This window comes from Rattus rattus, chromosome 15 (assembly GCF_011064425.1).
Source record: "Rattus rattus isolate New Zealand chromosome 15, Rrattus_CSIRO_v1, whole genome shotgun sequence".
In the NCBI taxonomy this organism is placed as follows: domain Eukaryota; kingdom Metazoa; phylum Chordata; class Mammalia; order Rodentia; family Muridae; genus Rattus; species Rattus rattus.
This window is the reverse complement of record NC_046168.1, coordinates 67,140,667-67,155,833: the sequence shown is the minus strand read 5'-3', so window position 1 is coordinate 67,155,833 and position 15,167 is coordinate 67,140,667. Positions and strand designations below refer to the sequence as shown.

Genomic DNA, 15,167 nt, shown 5'->3' with positions numbered 1-15,167 from the left:
GCTATTAAAAGCCTGGTGTTTCCTCTGTACTTCTCAAAGGGGTGAGGCCATGTTAGCCCTATACATGATCATCAGAGGCCAGCTTAAAATGGCTTCCAAGGGGCTGGAGAGACAACTCAGAGGTTAAGAGCATTTGTTGCTCTTTTGGAACATCTGAGTTTAGTTCCCAGCACCCACATAATGGTTTACAAGCATCCATAACTCCAGTTCCGGGGAACCCCATATCCTCTTCTGACTTGATGCATATACACATGTGGCATTCTATATGCATGCATTCAAAGTACTTGTGCACATAACGTAAAATAGATAAATCTAAAACAAAAGTTTTATTAATTATATTATTTACATTTCAAATGTCCTCTTTGCTGGTCCCCCCCTCCATGAGCTCTCCACACCATCCTCTCTTTCACCTCTTCTCCCCCACCCACTTCTACTTCATCCCTCTAGCATCCCCTTTTGCTAGGGCATCAAGCCTCCACATGATCAAGCATATCCCCTCCCAGTGAGGCCAGACAAGGCAGTCCTCTGCTACATATGTAGCAAGGACTGTGGACTGGCCCATGTATGCTCTTTGGTTGGTGGTTTAGTCAGTCCCTGGGAGCTCTGAGGCAATCCCACATGATCCTCTCATTAGATACTTTAAAAACCTTTGACAAAATAAAACACCCCTTCATGTCAAAAGTCTTGGAGAGATCAGGAATTCAAGGCACAAACCTAAACATAATAAAAGCAATATACAGCAAACCAACAGCCAATTAAATGGAGAGAAACTTGAAGCAATCCTACTAAAATCAGGGACAAGACAAGGCCACCACTTTCTCCTTATTTATTCAATACAGTACTCAAAAGTTCTAGCTAGAGCAATTAGACAACAAAAGGAGGTCAAAGGGATACAAATTGGAAAGGCAGAAGTCAAGGTATTACTATTTGTGGATGATATGATAGTTTACATAAGCAACCTCCAAAATTCCACCAGAGAACTCCTACAGCTGATAAAAACTTCAGCAAGGTGGCAGCATTTAAAATTAACTCAAACAAATCAGTATCCTCCCTCCACATATAGGATAAAACAAACCTTTAAGTGGTCCCTGAATGTTGCCTATTGCCTTCCTAGCAAAGGGCAATTCATTCTTCTTACTGCTTTGATATTGTGCTGAAGGAACATTCCTGAGATTACTCATGTTCCAGAGGTGTTCGCATGGGTAAGATGTGCCCTAAAACTTGTCTCTCCTTACAGCACTTCCTCTTTCTCAGGTGTAATTTTAAAGCATAAAGAATAGTCCATCTAGGGCTGGAGAGATGGCTCAGTGGTTAAGAGCACTGACTGCTCTTCCAGAGGTTCTGAGTTCAATTCCCAGCAACCACATGGTGGCTCACAACCATCTGTAATGGGATCCGATGCCTGGTGTGTCTGAAGACAGTGACAGTGTGTACATAAAATAAATAAATCTTTTTTTAAAAAACTCTATCTAGACTCAACCTTTTAGGGTTTAAAATGTATGACTTTTGCATTAGGATTCTCCAAAGAGACAAACCCAGTTACATATATAGTATAAAGACTTGGATCATATGATTATGATGGCTGAAAAGTCACAAAATAAACAGAGCAAAGCCTTGAGAACGAATAAAACCCATGGCTGAAAGACCTATCAGCCTGAAGGCAGAAAGAGACCATGGGCTCACTTGAACACTCAAGCATAGGATGCATTCTCTCTGGCTAATGCTTCTCTGCTACTGAGTCCTTCAAAAGCCTGAATGATAGCCACCCTGTCTCAATCTTATCTGCTGACTCATGTGTTCTTTGGAAGCACCCATAGACATACCCAGAATAATGTATAACTAACCCTCTTGTCACCATTCACATAAATTTAACCTTTACAACCTTGACCCAAAGTTACCTAACCTCCCTGTGCCTATTTCCTTATGTGCAGAGCGTCCAACAGCATCCAACACAGGGTAGAAGTAGGATGGGAATGAGGAAGATTTAGAAAAGTTCCACTGACTCTTCTCTAACTTAGCTACTGCTCCTTCATGGACTCCATTGCTGTTCTGATCCTACTCTTCACCTTATAGTGGTTCTGATACCTACATTTGACATTCAAGCCTGCATTTGATTCTTCCAAGAGACATTGCCTTTTATTCTATTATCTGGCAGCCTCTCTTCATTATAAGTCTAATTGCTCCACTCAAAGTCTTTGATAAAGACCAAGACAGAGAACAGATGAGCTGGATCAGAAGGACAATGTTGTCTGCAACTAAGACTTTTGAACAGCTGGCTTCCTCCCAAACTGTCTAATTACTATTGATAAAAGCAAAACCCCAAAGTCATTTCCCTGTTGTTTCTCAGCTGCCATATTCATTCTAACGACCATGGGTTTCCATGGTGATAGTTCTTTGGCAACATTGAAAACTAGGATTATATCTGTGATGCAGGCCAGAGACACATGAGGGTGATGGAAATATTTGATGTAAAAGAATTCTCCCCTTTACACACAAATATCTAAAAACTATTAATTCGAGGCAGCAGCAAGGAAGAACTACATGAAAGGAAATTGATTTCTATTTAAATGGTATGTTCTCATCACCTTCCTTTAGCGTCTAAGCATTCATCTTTGAGTACCTGTGCTAATTGATTTCAAGTGCAATTCAACACAGTAGCTGGAAAATAATAAATCTTGGGCCAAAAGGCTAAAGGAGGGGACTTGAACAGGCAGGGGACATAACATTTGGCACTTAAAAGATGCACCTGCGTCATCCTGAGGTGAATCTTGGAATGGTATCCTGAATGGAAGTGGCAAGAGTAGTCCAGTCAGCAGGAGACTCATGGTTGTTTCTGTGGTGTAAAATCCCCTGGACTTGAAATCCACCAACTGATGAAGGACTATAGACGTTTAAGCCACCGCTTGGTCTTAGATGGTCTATTCCAAAGCAACTTCGGGCATCTCTGAAGGGAGTGCACTTCCTTGCAGCACCTGTTGCCTTCTTTGCCTACATCTGATGCCTATTATTCTTCAGGGCACGGAATGTTGGAAGGCGCATGGCTGAGCTGGTTCCTGTGAGATATGCCTGGGCCATAAACTTAACTCCAGAATAATTACAATGTGAAAAATCCAGAGCCTGTGACCAATATAAGGCACATGGACCTTTTGGATTTTGTGCAGGTGATTCTCCATGGGTTAATGTCTTCAAATCTTGCCATTTCTCATCCCTGAGAGAAGTAGGGGCTGATGGAGGTAGCGTCAAGAGCTAGGTTAGAAGACTAGATAGTAACAAAAGGTCGCAATCAATAGTCTTCATATAGAGACTGTAATGTTTCTTTCCAGAGAAAGAATAGAGGACATGAAAGAGAGAACCACAAATCCATCGGAATGCCCCATGCTAAGAAGCTACCCGATCATGACAAAGCATCATGCCTATGCTGAACACAGTTTATCAGAGTGAGACCCACAGCCTGGGAACTGCGCCAGCAGGTGGCTTAGTTTGGAAGGAAAGGACAGATGCCATTGTCAGTGTGCAGAGCCCAGAAGAGCTAGCATTTGAACCTTTCACTCTCTTCAAGGCTGACTCATCTTGGTGGTCTGGTGTTATACTGGCTGTTACATTTTGTACCCAATGTGACACGCTCCGCAGCAGTATGGAATGCAAGTAACCCCTTGACATTCCCCAAGTTACACTTCAGCAGGCCAGTGCCACCTACAAGGGTTTTTCTCGAAATTATTGACAGCAAGAGTTTCTTTTTGAGCACAAAAAGTCCTGTGCAGGATGGGTCTACAAAATCCAAAAGGAATGTCCATAGAAGATCACAGCACAAAGCGACTTCAGGAGGCTTGAACACAGAAAACCGTTAGTCCAAATGTCCAGTGCCTTCATGACTCAGTCTAAGACAGACTGAATGACTAATGGCTTTCATAGTTTATAGTCTTGTATAGATAGTGGCAAGCTTTGCACCGTCAAGTGAATGCATCTAAATGTAAAATAATAATTTCTGTCTTGTTCAACATGGCGTAAGTTGTCTTCAAAGCCCTCATCTCCCTCTGTGGTGATTCACCCATTCATCCATGTATCCCTGGTCTTTTTCTCCCAAGGAGTTTACCACCTTCTGGGGGAAGGTAGACAATGAATATAAACAAAGCATGTGGGGTTAGGGATTTAGCTCAGTGGTAGAGCGCTTGCCTAGCAAGCACAAGGCCCTGGGTTCGGTCCCCAGCTCAGAGAAAAAGAAAACAAAAAAAACAAAAAAAGCAAAGCATGTTTACCTGTGTTGTGGGGATACAATAAGGAAGGATTTTTACTATGAATGACACTTTATTCAGTCATTTTTCTTTAGAAGTTAAACTCTGGGGATTCAAAATTAACCTCCTTACCTGCCAGCTTCCCGCACAAACCAGGAAAAGTTCAGACCTTGTGCTCCGCATTGTTCTGCTGTGCTTTGTCTAAATAAACTTTTTCTGATCCTCTTACCCACAATTTTCACTTGGGAAGACCAAGTCCTCAAGGATGGCATTGGGCACTGCTGTCAGGGTGAGGTTTCTGGTGCATTTATGCTTAGTTTTTGGACCGTTTTTCTGGGTTGGCTTGGGCAGAATCCTCCTCTCGGCAACAAAGACTATATGCTTCCCACTGAACTTTTTCTCCAATCCATGAACTAGCCAGACTTGGATTTTCTGGAAAGATTTCAGCTGAGAAACTGGTACAAAAATCATGATAGCTGTCGGACCACCACCGACTTCAATTTTCTTGGCCCCGGTGATGTTGAGTTCCCAATGTTGTGATCTGTGTTCCTCTCCAGCTTGGACAGTGTCTGAGATGCCAGACTTGAACTCGTCCGGCTTCTCACGGTTGGGTTTCAGCAATCCTGGCTCTCAAGCTGAACACGGCTTTGTCCTTGCAGAGTGCTGGCTTACAAAATGGCACAGCTCTTGCGAAGCGATACGAAAGATTTAAAACACAAAATCCTGGCCATTGGCAAGTTCAAGCCAATTCCATGTCCCATCCTAGATTGTTTCTCCGTTGTCTTCCACCTGCCAACCACTGCTGTGGCCTATTGATTTCTGACATGCTGTGATGTAAAATGGCCGTCGTGGTATCGTTCAACAGAAAGCTGACAAAAGAGGAAGGCAAACCCTTCTAGTTCATGCTGAGAGTTACTTTCCTCATACCAACTGTCCACTACAACCGACTCCAAATTATGCATGCAGGTGGGAGGCGGGAACAGCCAAGACAGCTCGCAGAGGGAGGAAGACGAATAAAATTTCCCCTACACCCATTAACTGGCTTCTACTTCTGAAGCTATGAACAGCCAGAAAATTGTGGGAGAGGAGAAGCTGTGAAATACATGTTTTGTTTTGTTTTGTTTTTAACTAAACTTGTAGGGAGTGGGCATATGATCCGAGCATCTATCTGCTACTGCAGAAACTGTACCTCCTGGAAAACTGTCCCTTGATTGCAAAACAAAACAAAACAAAATTCCTCACTCTGAAATAGAGGGAAAGGCTTCGGGGATTAATCTGACAAGGAAAGAAACAGGCGTTAACAGGCAGGACTTGTTGGATGTTCAGGACTGTTTTTGTCTGCTAAGGGAGACTGAGTCAGGCTCTCCCTGCTCCTGGGCATAAGGGAACATGAGTTATCTTCCTCCTGACTTGGGTCAGCAGGTTCTCAGGGAATACCTGCCAGCCCTTTCTCTCTTGTGTTTCCTGCCCAGTGAGCAGTTGATTCTTTCCCTTCAAGATCTGGACTGGGAAGGAGGGTTGAACATTTAGTAGCCATTTATAGGTACATATGTATAGGCACATAGCTATACAACCATTGGACCTCACAGACAGGAGAGAACCTTTACTGCTCTACTTACGGCCCTTGGGTTGGGGATTTAGCTCAGTGGTAGAGCGCTTGCCTAGGAAGCGCAAGGCCCTGGGTTTGGTCCCCAGCTCCGAAAAAAAAAAAAAAAAAAGAAAAAGAAAAAATCTACTTACGCCCTTTGCCCAATCTAAGTAATTTCTCATCACCTTACATTCTGCACTTAAAAATGTTTCAGTACTCTTCCCATGGTGCCCACTACAGCCCTGGGCTTCTTATTGACCTCCAGCAGAACTATGGGGAAATGGCAATTCTCCACCAGAATAAGCAGTGCGGTGCAAGGGGAAGCAGGAAGCAGCAATCAGGAAGGAGGATGGGCTTCTGGACATGCAAGGACATTTGAGAATGTCTGATGATGTCAGACATTGCTGTAGTTGAAACCGACTGCCTCCCCACAACCCCATACATGTACCTTGCCACTGGGTCCTCCTCAGTATTGTTGTGCCCCCCAATCACTTAGCATGCTTATTACATGCACATGCATGCATAAATGAATGCATGGGTGCATTAATAGGTGAGCATAAGAGCGAGTCTGTAACTTCAAAGTGCTTACAATCTTTTGCAAGGCAAGGTTATCCTACATCAAACAATTAAAGAACAGCACACGATGGAAACTAATTAATTTCTAAATGATCGAGTGCAGGCTATAAGTGCCCGAGTTTCAGAGGATGGAAAGATCAATGTGGGCTGGAGGAGTTAATGATGGCTTAAATATAATTCCCTGACATTATAGCACCGTGCTAACAGCAGTCCTGGTCTTAAAACTGAGGAGATGAAAGCCAATACGTAGAGCCTATTTACCCGGTGTGGCACGGCAGACCACCACGATATCGGGAATTGAATTAATGACATTGGCCTTAGGGGTTAGTGCTGTTCAAGTGGACTTATTCTTACACAACTAGTGAGGAGCTATGATATGATTCGTTCTCATTGTATTCTTTTTTCTAAGATTTTTTTAATGGCAGTAAAAATTCACCCAGTATAAAACCAACCATGTTAAAGTTTAAAATCCAGCAGCCCTTAATGTGATGTACACTGCTGTGTGTCTAGTGCATGTTTACTCACATTGGTATCATCATCTCGGAAGAAAACTCATTATTTTTCACCCAGTTGTGTAACGTGACAGACTGAGTGGAGCCCTGGAGAATGAGGCTCAGCTTCGCCTCTGAGGTTGATGAGTAAGCCAAGCAGGCAGAAGCCAGGGAAAGTCAGTTCCGTCATTTGTAAGCTGAGAGAGTTTGACTAAGACAAAACCAAAATCTGCCAGCCTTAGACGGTCCCAGCTCTAACTTCAGTCTTCTTTCACATCTAAAGACAAAAAAGACAAACAAATTTTTAGTTTGGTTATAATGGGCAAAGTCCCTAGGTCTCTCTCTCTCTCTCTCTCTCTCTCTCTCTCTCTCTCTCTCTCTCTCTCTCTGTGTGTGTGTGTGTGTGTGTGTGTGTGTGTGTGTGTGTGTTTATGAGTTTGCGTGTGTTTTAAGGCACGGGAATGAGAAAAAGGGGCAAGCAGCCAAGGCTAAGATGTGTGCAGATAATATATCAACAAGAGTAGAACTGAAGGAGATTACCTAGCTATGACATTTTTATTGCAGATTTTAGTTTCTGTTTTCTTATTGGACAGTGATTGAATGGTTGATTTCAGAGATAAATTAGCTTCTACTGATGAGCAATGCTGATATTCTGATAAATTTCATGTGTGATATCAAAGGTGAAAATTACTTCTTTTTCTTCCACTCCAACTATATTTTAAGGGACTTTTGTTAGAATTTCATGCATGAGTATTAAACTTATATCATTTCACTTCCTTAACCCCCAACTCCTTCTACGTTCCCCACTGCTCTAAAATTCATGGCCCCTTCTTCTGTGATTATATCTGTATAGCTATGTGCCTATACATATGTACCTATAAATGGCTACTGCTGGGTCCATTTACTGTTGCTCATGTAAGGGTGGTTCTGATGCTGTCTTGTTCCCCAGCTGGCTATTGATCTGTCAGTAAAGAAGCCATGGGCCAATTTCTGAGCAGAAGGAATAGGCAGGACTTCCAGATATCGGGAGGCAAGTGGAAGAAGCAAGGGAGGAGACAAGAGTTCACCAGGCTTCAGATGGAGAAAAGTTGACCAAGCATGTGAGATCTCAAAATGGAGTGGCCACAGAGGCTGCTCCTTCAGTCAGGCAGTTGGGGATGTAACTGAGTAACTAAAGTTAGGGCAGGTGGGAGGTACTGAGCTAAGAATGTTGATAAGGAGCCAGCACCCAAACCTCGCTGATCCTGGCCCACAGCTCCCTGCTCCCATGGGAGAGAGAGCTCATTGCCCAGACGTGTGGGCAAACCTGAGACTGCAGGGCAGGAGAGACCTCCACTTCAGCCCACCTTTGCCCACATCCCTGGCCCAAGAGGAAACTGCATAAGGCCTCTGGGCACAGGAAGATAGGGGCAGTCAAGCTGCAGGAGCCCTGCAGTCCAGACTGTGCCCGGATCTGAACGGACCAGGTCAAATAGCTACCTGCACCCAAATCCCGTGGGAAGGAGAGCTAGACCTGAAGAGGGGCACACACGCCTAAGAAACCAGAGGAGACTACTCTCTGCCCACATTTCTGACTCTAGAGGAAAATGCCTAGCACCATCTGGGCCCCCTGTGCATGGGGACCCAGGAGAAGGAGGGGCAGGCCCTTCGGGTTGCTGCCCTCACAGAGAACTGAAACCCAGCCTCGAGGAGCGACTTGAGGCCTGAGACCAGAGGTAAGACCAACTTTTCTGCTCCAAGTGACCTGCCTGGTGGACTCAGAACACACAAAGGCAAAATTTCTCTGGAACAGGACACTTCTGGTTTCTAGTGGGTGCCCGAACCTGGCTGCTCCTGCCCCACAGCTCCCTGCTCCCAAACCCCGTGGGAGACAGAGCTCATCGCCCAGACTTGGCGATCCTGAGACTGCAGGGCAGGAGAGACCTCCAGTACTACCCACCCCTGCCCACATCCCTGGCCCAAGAGGAAACTGTACAGGGCCTCTGGGCACAGGAAGTTAGGGACAGTCGAGCTGCAGGAGCCCTGCAGTCCAGACTGCACCCAGATCTGAAGGGACCTGGTCAAACAGCTCCCTGCACTCAAATCCCATGGGATGGAGACCTAGAACTTCAGAGGGGCAGACACACCTGGGAAACCAGAGGGGACTACACTCTGCCCACATTTCTGACTCTAGAGGAAAACACACAGGGACCCAGGAGAAGCAGGGGCAAACCCTTCAGGTTCCTGCCCACAGTAACTGATATGCTGAAAGCCAGTGGACACGCCTGAAAACAAAACACTCTGTTCCCATAATTGGCTGAAAGAAAACAGGAAAACAGGTCTACAGCACTTCTGACACACAGGTATATAGGATGGTCAAGCCACTGTCAGAAATAGCAAAACAAGGGTAACACCAGAGACAACCTAATGGCGAGAGGTAAGCACAGGAACCCAAGCAACAGAAACCAAGACTACATGGCATCATCAGAGCCCAATTCACCCACCAGAGCAAACACTGGATATCCAAACACACCAGAAAAGCAAGATCTAGATTTAAAATCACATTTGATCGTGATGATGGAGGACTTTAAGAAAGACATAAAGAACTCCCGTAGAGAAATGCAGGAAAACACAAATAAACAAGTAGAAGCCCTTAGAGAGGAAACACAAACATCCCTGAAAGAATTACAGGAAAACACAATCAAACAGGTGAAGGAATTGAAAATGTAAATAGAAACAATAAAGAAAGCACAAAGGGAGACAACCCTGGATATAGAAAACCAAAGGAAGAGACAAGGAGCCATAGATACGAGCATCACCAACAGAGTACAAGAGATAGAGGAGAGAATCTCAGGAGCAGAAGATTCCATAGAAATCATCGACTCAACTGTCAAAGACAATGAAAAAATGGAAAAAGCTACTGGCTCAAAATGTACAGGAAATCCAGGACACAATGAGAAGATAAAACCTAAGGATAATAGATATAGAAGAGAATGAAGACTCCAAATTCAAAGTACCAGTAAATATCTTCAACAAAATCATAGGAGAAAACTTCCCTAACCTAAAGAAAGAGATGCCCCAAAACATACAAGAGGCCTACAGAACTCCAAATAGATTGGACCAGAAAAGAATCTTCTCCCATCACATAATAGTCAAAACACCAAATGCACAAAACAAAGAAAGAATATTAAAAGCAGTAAGGGAAAAAGGTCAAGTAACATATAAAGGCAGACCTATCAGAATTAAGCCAGACTTCTCACCAGAGACTGTGAAAGCCAGAAGATCCTGGACAGATGTCATACAGACCCTAAGAGAACACTAATGTGAGCCCAGGTTACTGTATCCAGCAAAACTCTCAATAAACATAGATGGAGAAACCAAGATATTCCATGACAAAACAAAATTTACACAATATCTTTCTACAAATCCAGCCCTACAAAGGATAATAAATAGTAAAGACCAACACAAGGAGGTAAGTTACACACTAAAAAAGCAAGAAACTAATCGTTTTGCAACAAAACAAAGAGGAGACAAGCACACAAACATAATCTCACCTCCAAATACGAAGATAACAGGAAGCAACAATCACTATTCCTTAATATCTCTCAACATCAATGGACTCAGTTCCCCAATACAAAGAACACAGATTCACAAACTGGATACATAGAGGACCCAGCATTCTGCTGCCTACAGGAAACACACCTCAGAGACAAAATCAGACACTACCTCAGAGTAAAAGACTGGAAAAAACTTTCCAAGCAAATGTCTGAAGAAACAAGCCATTTTAGAGAAGCCATTCTAATATCAAATAAAATCTATTTTCAACCAAAAAAGATAAAGAAGGGTAGTTCATATTCATCAATGGAAAAATCCACCAAGATGAACTCTCAATCCTAAATATCTATGCTCCAAATACAAGGGCACCTACATATGTAAAAGAAACCTTACTAAAGCTCAAAACACACATTGCACCTCACACAATAATAGTAGGAGATTTCAACACCCCACTCTCATCAATGGACAGATCATGGAAACAGAAATTAAACAGAGACATAGACAAATAGAAGTTATGAACCAAATGGACTTAACAGATATTTATAGGACATTCTATCTAAAACAAAAGGATATACCTTCTTCACACCACCTCATGGTACTTTCTCCAAAATTGACCATATAATCGGGCACAAAACAAGCCTCAACAGATACAGAAAGATATAAATAATCCCATGCATCCTATCAGACCACCACGGGCTAAAGCTGGATTTCAATAACAATAAGGAAAGAACGCCCACATATACATGGAAGTTGAACAATGCTCTACTCAATGATAACCTGGTCAAGGAAGAAATTGAGAAATTAAAGACTTCTTAGAATTTAATGAAAATGAAGGTACAACATACCCAAACTTACGGGACACAATGAAAGCTGTGCTAAAAGGAAAACTCATACCTCTGAGTGCCTGCAGAAAGAAATAGGAAAGAGCATATATCAGCAACTTGACAGCACCCCTAAAAGCTCTAGAACAAAAAGAAGCAAATACACCCAGAAGGAGTAGAAAGCAGGAAATAATCAAATTCAGAGCTGAAATCAACCAAGTAGAAACAAAAAGGACTGTACAAGGAATCAACAGAATCAAAAGCTGGTTCTTTGAGAAAATCAACACGATAGATAAAACCATAGCTAGACTAACCAGAGGACAGAGAGAGTGTGTCAAAATTAACAAACTCAGAAATGAAAAGGGAGACATAACAACATAATCAGAGGAAATTAAAAAAATCATCAGATCCTACTACAAAAGCCGATATTCAACAAAATTTGAAAATCTGGAGGAAATGGACAATTTCCTAGACAGATACCAGGTACTGAAGTTAAATCAGGAACAGATAAACCAGTTAAGCAACCACGTAACTCCTAAAGAAATAGAAGCAGTCATTAATAGTCTCCCAACCAAAAAGAGTCCAGGTCCAGATGGGTTCAGTGCAGAATTCTATCAGACCTTCATAGAAAACCTCATACCAATACTATCCAAACTATTCCACAAAATTGAAACAGGTGGAGCACTACCGAATTCCTTCTATGAAGCCACAATTACTCTTATACCTAAACCACACAAAGACCCAACAAAGAAAGAGAACTTCAGACCAATTTCCCTTATGAATATCGACGCAAAAATACTCAATAAAATTCTGGCAAACCGAATCCAAGAACACATCAAAACAATCATCCACCATGATCAAGTAGGCTTCATCCCAGGCATGCAGGGATGGTTTAATATGTGGAAAACAATCAACGTAATCCACTATATAACCAAACTGAAAGAAAAAAACCTCATGATCATTTCATTAGATGCTGAGAAAGCTTTTGACAAAATTCAACACCCCTTCATGATAAAAGTCCTGGAAAGAATAGAATTCAAGGCCCATACCTAAACATAGTAAAAGCCATGTACAGCAAACCAGTGGCTAACATTAAACTAAATGGAGAGAAACTTGAAGCAATCCCACTAAAATCAGGGACTAGACAAGGCTGACCACTTTCTCCCTAACTATTCAATATAGTTCTCGAGGTCCTAGCCAGAGCTATCAGACAACAAAAGAAGATCAAAGGGATTCAGATTGGAAGGGAAAAAGTCAAATATCACTATTTGCAGATGATATGATAGTATATTTAAGTGATCCCAAAAGTTCCACCATAGAACTAATAAACCAGATAAAGATCTTCAGCAAAGTGGCTGGGTATAAAATTAACTCAAATAAATCAGTATCCTTTCTCTACACAAAAGAGAAACAAGCTGAGGAAGAAATTAGGGAAATGATACCCTTCATAATAGTCCCAAATAATATAAAACACCTTGGTGTGTTGGCAGGATTAATACAGTAAAAATGGCCGTTTTACCAAAAGCAATCTACAGATTCAATGCAATCCCCATCAAAATTCCAATCCAATTCTTCATAGAGATAGACAGAAAAAATTGCAAATTCATCTGGAATAACAAAAAAACCAGGATAGCTAAAACTATCTGCAACAATAAAAGGACTTCCGGAGAAATCACTATCCCTGAACTCAAGCAGTATTACAGAGCAATAGTGATAAAAACGGCACGGTATTGGTACAGAGACAGACAGATAGACCAGTGGAATAGAATTGAAGACCTAGAAATGAACCCACACACCTATGGTCACTTGATTTTTGACAAAGGAGCCAAAACCATCCAATGGAGGAAAGATAGCATTTTCAGCAAATGGTGCCGGTTCGACTGGAGGTCAGCATGTAGAAGAGTGCAGATTGATCCATTCTTATCACCCTGTACAAAGCTTAAGTCCAAGTAGATCAAGGACCTCCACATTAAGCCAGATACACTTAAACTAATAGAAGAAAAAGTGAGGAAGAATCTCGAACACATGGGCACTGGAGAAAATTTCCTGAACAAAACTCCAATGTCTTATGCTCTAAGATTAACAATTGACAAATTGGATCTCATAAAACTACAAACCTTCTGTAAAGCAAAGGACACTGTTGTTAGGACAAAATGACAACCAACAGATTGGGAAAAGATCTTTAACAATCCTACAACTGAGAGAGGGCTCATATCCAAAATACACAAAGAACTCACGAAGTTAGACTGCAGGGAAACAACCCTATTAAAGATGGGGTTCAGAGCTAAACAAAGAATTCACAGCTGAGGAATATTGAATGGCTGAGAAGCACCTAAAGAAATGTTCAACATCTTTAGTCATAAAGGAAATGCAAATCAAAACAACCCTGAGATTTCACCTCACACCAGTCAGAATGGCTAAGATCAAAAACTCAGGTGACAGCAGATGCTGGCAAGGATGTGGAGAAAGAGAAACACTCCTCCATTGTTGGTGGGATTGCAGACTGTTACAACCATTCTGGAAATCAGTCTGGAGGTTCCTCAGAAAATTGGACGTTGAACTACCTGAGGACCAAGCTATATCACTCTTGGGCATATACCCAAAAGATGCCCCAACATATAACAAAGACACATGCTCCACTATGTTCATAGCAGCCTTATTTATAATAGCCAGAAGCTGGAAAGAACCCAGATGCCCTTCAACAGAGGAATGGATACAGAAAATGTGGTACATCTACACAATGGAATACTATTCAGCTATCAAAACAATGACTTTATGAAGTTCATAGGCAAATGGATGGAACTGGAAAATATCTTCCTGAGTGAGGTAACCCAATCACAGAAAAACACACATGGTATACTGTCGCGCCCAACCTCGACCGGCAAGGAAGACACGACCAGCAAGATCTTCTTCAAGCAGTTTTACTCAGGAACCTTAATACCATCTTCTGACCCGGGGAAATCCCTGCACCACACTTAAATAGTTAGCACTAGCCAATCCCAACAAGCCATGTGGGATAGGTTGTACTTTAATGGAAACGACCAGGCCAAGCAGGAACAGCCAAATAAGGACTTGTTTTTTCTCAAGGACTTGTTTTTCTCAAGGACTTGTTTTTCTCAATGAGCAGATGGCAGGAACCGGACTTGTTTTTCTTAATGAGGGAAGGCAGAATTGGCGCCCTCCCAGGCCCGGACCTCGCAGCCCTCTACAGTTCCCCCTTTTTGTTTTATTGGTGCCCAGGCGACACTGGCATATACTGGCCGTGACTCCCCCTGTCTTAGGATCGTCCCTTCGTGTACCCGGCATAGGATTACCTTTGTCGTCCTCAAGGCTCCATGTCTTAGAGTGAGAAGGAGGTTGCCGTCACTGAGTAGGGTCACTCGATATGCTCAGGGACGATGGAACATGCCAGAAACAGGGGGGCCCAATGAGTAAGGGGTGGCTATATATCTTATATGACTGTTAGCACGCCTGGGGGGGACTGTCCTGCCTCAATGACTGCAAATGCCTGCACGACCATGGCGCATGCGCCTCTGTCAATGAACCTCATCCTGCACAAACACCACAGGCTCACTAGGGAGACCAGCAGCAAGAGTCCAGCTAGGGCTCCCATACCCGCCCACTCCCTAGATGATTCACAGCAGCAGCAATCCAAGATGACAATCCCGAAGCCAGTCCAGCATCCGCACGCGTGGAATTCACGGTCACAATGGCTACATGTAGCTGATGCTTTAAAAAGTCGAATTCTCCAGTCCAATTACCCAAAAGATAACTTAACAACTGCTTAGACAAATTAAAGGAGTGGGCTTAACGGTCATGACATATCAGCATGGGTCTCGGGAACACCGATAGTATCCCCCACCGGGGCTCTGTTTGGACTAGCACTTTGGTCACACCGAGAGAAGTGTCAGCAACAGCAGGATCT

The 15,167-nt window shown here is 42.9% G+C and overlaps 1 pseudogene; it reads right to left on the bottom strand.

Annotated features, from left to right (window-relative positions):
• Positions 1–4,323: 4,323 nt before the first annotated feature.
• Positions 4,324–5,194, bottom strand: LOC116884407 (annotated as a pseudogene).
• Between the last annotated feature and the right edge of the window lie 9,973 nt (positions 5,195–15,167).